Source organism: Lissotriton helveticus, chromosome 1_2 (genome assembly GCF_964261635.1).
Source record: "Lissotriton helveticus chromosome 1_2, aLisHel1.1, whole genome shotgun sequence".
In the NCBI taxonomy this organism is placed as follows: domain Eukaryota; kingdom Metazoa; phylum Chordata; class Amphibia; order Caudata; family Salamandridae; genus Lissotriton; species Lissotriton helveticus.
The window spans coordinates 31,857,286-31,864,310 of record NC_136058.1 but is presented as its reverse complement, the minus strand read 5'-3'; positions in this window follow the sequence as shown (position 1 = coordinate 31,864,310).

Below are 7,025 nucleotides of genomic sequence, written 5' to 3'. Positions count from 1 at the left end.
TTTCTTATATTTTCTTTTGTCCTATACTTCTTCTGTCTGTGCTCATATTTTCCTCTTTTTCTTCATATTTCTTTTCCCTTTTCATTTTATGTCCTCTCTGTTTATACTTCTTAAATCTGTTCATATTGTTTGCTCTCTTCTCTTATTCGTCTTTGACTCCCTGCATACACTCTGCAGCAGTTTCCTCATATTCTTGTCTTCTCATAGTGATCTCTCTCTTATATTTGTTTCACTTGTCATACTTCTACCTGTTTCGTCATACATTTTTTACTGTTTATAATCCTCCATCTGTTTATACTCCTTCTTTTCTCCTCAATCTGTATCTTCTGTTCTTGTACACCCCTTTTTTCCTCATGCTCCACTTTTCCCCACATTCTTCGTGCTCTCTTCTGGTACTGTTCTCTCTGTCCTTATACACACTGTCCTTTGCTAGTATTCCTTTTTTGTTGTTATAGTTGCGTGTCTTTTCACACATTCTTTCTTTTTTCTTTAGAGTCTTTCTCTCTCGTCTTATAGTGCCCCCTCTGTCCTCTTACTCTCTTTTTTTCTTCTTATACTCTTTCTTCTCTCCTCAAACTTCCATCTTTCTCTTCATACTCTCCCTTAACTATTGATACTTTCCAGTTTATTCATACTTCCTTCATCCCGTTATATTACAGTGTCTGTTTATACTCCCCTTTTTGGTTATATTTTCCTTTGTTTCATACTTCTTCCTCTCTTGTTGTAAGTACTTTTATTTTCATAGTCTCACGTTCCTCGTCATAATGCTGCCTCTGTTGTTATAAGTATTATTAAAGAATATTTCATATATTTATTTTTGTAATGTTATATATATATTTTTTATAGATTCTGTCTATCAATACTGAAAAAAAAATGTCATGCCTACCAAAAGTCAGAAGAGGAAACAACAAAATAAAGGTGTTTATTTGAAGAGAAGTCATCCACAAGATTTACATGAAGAACCATGTGTTAAGAAAAAGAAAATAAGTGCTGGTAAGAGAAGGAAAATATTAAAGACTAAGAGCAGTGTGGACAAAGGGAAAAGTGGTATTACTGTGTTTGCAACGAAAAAGAAAAAGAAGAATAAAGAGAACAATCATGGAAATCAACTGCAGGAAAAATAGTGTATAGTAAAAGGAGGAAGAATCAATTTATCGAAATTAGGATTTTTTTTATAATAGAGTTGTTTCAAATTTAATTAAAGAAAATAAGGGATGTAAAAAAAACAGCATTTTATAAGAAGAAATAAGATATAGAAAATGTAGTTGAGAAAGCTTTGTAATTGAAAACAAAATTGTTTATTTTAGTAATCAATAGAATTCACTAGATAAGCCAATTCATTTAATGAAGGCCAAAAGTAAGTGGAGAAGAGTAATTAACAGAAGTAATTTTTGTGAGTCTTTTTTTTGTGAAGAAAGTTATTTTCAGAGTAATGATTTGTTGCATGCAGTTGACACTAGTGATCGTGCTTATGAGGTTAGACATGGTCGTCCTATTGAGAAAGAGAAAATTGTTCCTAGAAATGCAGAAGAGGTATTAGCTGATGAAGTTTTAGAGAGACGTCCTAAAGCTCCAGTGTACACTTGGAATTGTAGTAGTATTTGCAGTGTACGGCAAGAATCTATTGATTTTTACGCAATTTCTTACGTAACTATACTAAGAAAAGAGTTAACCAAAAGATTAAGATGTTGCAAGGACTAGACCCTTGCAGAGTGAGAGAAAATACTGGTTTGCAAGGTTATTCTCTGGCTTGTCTTTCTAAAAAAGTATGTCGAAGTGTTTTTCACCATTTCAGGATGTTAGCAGTACATCATTCTGAAATGAGGAAATTAGTCAGAAGATTGTATTATGAAAAAAGTCCAGCTCTAATGTTAAAAAAGTTGAACAGTGCTCTTTTGCATGGATCTGCATCAAGTGTAAAGAACGTTTGTGATGAAATTGAGGTTGGTTATTTTTGTCCTGAGGAAGACAGTGCAGAAATTGAGATATTAATAGAAGGAAATGTAGAAGAGAATGTACAACATTGTAGTACAGAAAATTCTGAGCAAGAAATTACAAAGTTTAAGGTGATTTCAAGTGAAAGGCCAAATTATTTTTGTGTGTGTTGTCGACGTTCTCATTATAAAAATCAGACCAGGACTGTTGATCTGTATTTAAAAAGTGAAAAGGAAAATAATAAAATCTGTACAAGAAATTGAATATTTAGCTGAAAAAGAGCCAGAAAGTACAGATATTGTGAAAACAAATATGTTGGATACATAGTATCCAAATAGAAGTCATCATCTTGAGAACATTTGTCTCTATGAAGTGCTGCAAAACTATATTTTTAAACGGAATATTACCGAAAACATTAATAATGGTATAATGCCGTAATTGGTTCTGAAGGATGTCTGGTGAAACAAAGAAAAGGACATTTGATTAATCACCGTAAACGGAGTTGCGAAACACCTGACAAAAAGGAATTTTACTATTTAGCTCTTTTGCAACTAAATATACTATAAAATGTCCTGTTTTTGCTAATTATGTGAACATTTTTAATGACGAAATTGAGCAAGAAGGTAGAATTGCAGTTGAGATTGCTAGAGACAGTTCTCAAGACAGTCAAACTTCTGCTCCATTGAGTCAGGACCCACTAGGAGAACCAATTGTTCTAAATGAAGAAGCAACTGCTATGGAAGAGGTGGAAACAGCAATGTATCAAGGTCAAGAAGATGTAACAAACTTAGGAAACTTGGAAGAACAACTAAATCTTGAGCAGAAAGAAATATATGAGCAAGTGAGAGAACAGATTGACCATGGATTACTTCATGAGAAGAAAGAGTGCTCTTGCTCATCATTTGAACCTATCTGAATGTACGTGAGTGGACAAGCTGGAACAGGCAAACGTTTTTTAATTAAAGTAATTACAATGTTCCTACAGAAAACAACTGAGTCGCATTTTTCTTGTGTTATCACCGCTCCAACTGGATTAGCAGCCCACAATATTAAAGGAATTACTTTACATCGTTTATTAATGCTACCAGTAGAGCATGAAAATAAATTAGAATATCACAAGCTATCTGGAGAAGCTTCTTGTGAAGTTTCAAGAGTCTTAGGAAAATGAAACTTCTCATTATTGATGAGGTAAGCATGGTATCAAACTTAATGCTTGCTTTTGTGCATTTAAGAATGCAGCACATTTTTAAAACAGAGTATGACGTATTATTCGGAGGAAAACACGTCATAGTTTTTGGAGATCTTCTACAACTTACTCCTGTAAAAGGAAAGCCAGTGTTTCAAACACTCTCGCTTGAAGATACCAGAAAGTCTTTGGGGAGCATTGGAAATGTAAACATTTGGTCATATTTTGAGTATAAGGAACTTATTACAAATATGCGACAGGCAAATGATGACTGATTATGGAACTATTCTTCAAGATATAAGAATTGGAAAAATGACTGAACATGGCAAACAAGCTTTACAGAGACGATTACTCTCCAATTTATTTCCAAATGAAAATATTGTCCCAGAGAAAATATACATGAGAATTGCAGAAAACAAATCTGTAATCTGCTTAATGCCAACACTACGTGAATGTTCTATATTCAATGAAGAAATGTTAAAGTTGGAAAATGAAGAGATTATAAAATTGGAAGCTATTGATAAAATAGAAAATGAAGGAATCACTATTATTTTGACTGAAAAGTTGAAGAGGAAATTGGATTCTTTAGAGAAATCGATAAGTAAAACTGCTGGTTTAGAAAATAATTTGTATGCATGTGTAAACTGTAGGGTAGTTTTACGACGTAATTTGAATGTGGAAAAAGGTTTAGTAAATGGAGCAATGGGTAAAATTGTTGATTTTGTTAATTATGTAAATAGACATGGGATTGAATTTTTGAAAATCAAATTTGATGAAATTGCTGAAGTACAACAATATAGTCGTTGTTCATCTCGGTTTTTGCTTGTAAAAGATTTGTATGTATGCAGAAAACAGTTTCCTTTTTGTTTGGCATATGCGGTGACCATTCATAAATCTCAAGGTTTAAGTGTAGATAGTGCTTTAGTGAATATTGGAAGTACTGTGTAGCTTTGTCTCGAGTCAGAACTTTATCTGGATTGTACTTGATTGATTTTGATGAGACAATGGTTAGTGCAGATGCAAATTGTGTGAAAGAGTATAATAGGTTAAGAAGAGAATATGCACCCAATTTAGGTCAATATCCAGTATTTGAAAAGCGTGTGGTAGGTAGAAAAAGAAGATTTGAGAATATGTGTAGTGAAACTGTAGAGAAAGAAAAAAAACAAGATGAAGTTGCGCCTGCAAGCAAAAAAGAAAAAGGACAGTGTTGAAGAGAATGTTGGTTATCGGTTTGAAAATAGTTGTGGTGTCAACTGCTATGCTAATGTAGTTGTTTTTTTTTTAATAAAGATTTTATTGGCAGTGGAGAAAAAGGAAAAAAATAATTTATACCAAAAGACAGAGCAAAAAGTAAGTATACATTATTTACAATTAACATAAGACAGTTAGCCGAGCACAAGGAGAATCAAAACATCAGAGAAGCAAAGAGTATAGCAGAAAAAAATAAACATTGTCATTGTCATAACCAGTTTGTAATAGGTAGCCATATTTTTTGACCTATCATCTTTCTTCTCAGACCTTTAAATTTGTATACAGCCCTTTCTAACTGATAAATATTTAGCAATTTTGATTGCCATTGATAAAACACGGGTGGTTCAACATCCAACCAGCGAGAAGTTATACAATTGCGATAAGTTGACATGGCGATAAATATAAACCCTTCTTCAGCAGTTGTTCTATCGCTAATTTTATCAGTTTGTATACCAATTGTAACAAGTTCAGGTGTTAATACAATATTGACCAACACTGCCCCCCTTATTGTTTGTGCTGTGTCTAAATTTTTAAAATGGGCCTGGTTGATACGTCTCAAAAGACTGTCCCTATCGATTTAATGCTTCTTTCAAATAATAACTTATTTATTCTGTTTTTAACACTTGATGTAATAAGTACAGTCCTGAGTTTCCGATATGTTGTTTTTATATTATTGTGTAATGCTTTTATGATATACGCATATCGAAATAAAGCTATCAATCAATCAATATCTACATCTAGAATAGTTCTTAAGAAATCTTGTACCTGAATTAGAAATAAGGTCAATTTTGGGCAATGAAAAAGCATATGACACAGGTCGGACGCATTATAGCCACAACGACTACAGTTCACACCTTTCTGAGTTTTCCATTTTAATATTTGAAATGGTGTATAATACAAATCAAACAGCGACATATAATGTTGAATGAATCATTGAGAATGACTTTGCTACAGACTTCAAGAGATCTAACTATGTCTACAGTTTGCAAGCCAAAAATTGTTTGCCATTTTTTTGCGTAAATGTCTAAATTATCCTCCATCTTCTCTAAGACTTTTGGTATGTTATACCGACCTTATTTCCCTGTAAACAACATTCCAACAAATCTATTTTACTCATAGACTCTGACATAATTAAGTTCTTCATAATTAAAAAACTACGGATCTGCAAGTATTTAAAAAAATCCGCTCTATCTAAACCAAATTTAGGGGCCGATTAGGATGGCGGACGGACTTGCGTCCGTCCGCCCCCCCTGAGTAGGAGGGACCGTCCGCATGGGCAGCGGCGGTCCCTCCATGGCAATTAGGATGTGACCGCCAGGGTGGCGGTCACATCCTCTATTTTTAACATTGCGGCGGTACATGCACAAAGCGGCAGGCACCGCACGGTGCCTGCTGCTTTGTGTACGCAAATGCAGGGGGGTACCATAGGTACCCCCCATGTGCACCCCCCACCCCCCATTCACCCAGGGGGCCCGCAACGGGCCCCCAAAGTGAATGTCCGTATGCTTTTCCATGGCGGAAAAGCCGCCGTGGAAAAGCATATTTACACAAACATCATAATATGGCGGACGGTGTCTCATAGACACCGCCTGCCATGTTATAGCTTTTCCGCCGCGGTCGGAAGCCGACCGCGGCGGAAAAGCGGCGGACGGAATTCCAGACCCACCAGCCATCCTAATTTGGCGATGGGTCTTTGGAGTCTCCGCCTCGGTTTTTCCGCATCCTCCAGGCCGGCGGACACTTCCGCCGGCCCGGAGGATGCGGAAAAACCGCCATCCTAATGAGGCCCTTATTTTGTAAGTGAGAATATGAAGCAAATTGCCCATCGTGATACAGTAAACCAAATGTTTTTATTTTTAGGCCAAACCATAACAAGGTCATTAAATAACTCGGGTAGCATAGGATTCTGTAAGAAGGGAGTATAGTAATTAAATTTTGGCAGAAGATGAAACCTTCTGTTGATTTGTCTCCAGGTCTGAAATGCGGTAATCATAATTTTGAATTTAGTTTTTTTGTGGTAGCTAGGTTCTATTATCCTAAACAGCCATTGCCTGGCTTCAGCTCCAAGAAACATTTCATAAATTGATGGAGTCAGGGCATTATCTAGACTAAAATCTGGGAACATTAAAATACCCATTTGCTTTAACATGACTGCCCAGTAGTATAGCGAAAACTAGGGACTCCTAGACCGCCCCTCAATTTTGGAAGAATACACCATTTGAGTGCTCGCCTAGCTCTCCTATAACCCCAAAAGAACCTGGAAATATTATGATCCAATTTATTAAAACAAAAAGAAGAAAAGAGAAGAGAAATGGTGCGGAATAAAGAAAGAAATTTTGGTAATATAATCAGATGGCTGCCGTGGCGTGGGCTGTGTGAGCAGCTCTGTCCTCCTGCTCCGGACCCTCCCCGGGATCTACCAGTGGTATTGTCGAATCTGCTTGGCTGGACCGATCGGACTGAACTGTGGGCTCTGAAGGTTGGCAAGAAGCTCTCCGAAGGAAAGCTGTTGTAAATACCGCTTCATTGGAGTCAGTGAGTTGTATTGGAGTCGAGCGCCTTTGAATCGTAGCTGTTCTATCTGTTCGTCTGACCGACCGACCTACAGCTCTACTTTGCTCTGAATCCGAGTATAAAAGCGCAAGTGTGGAAC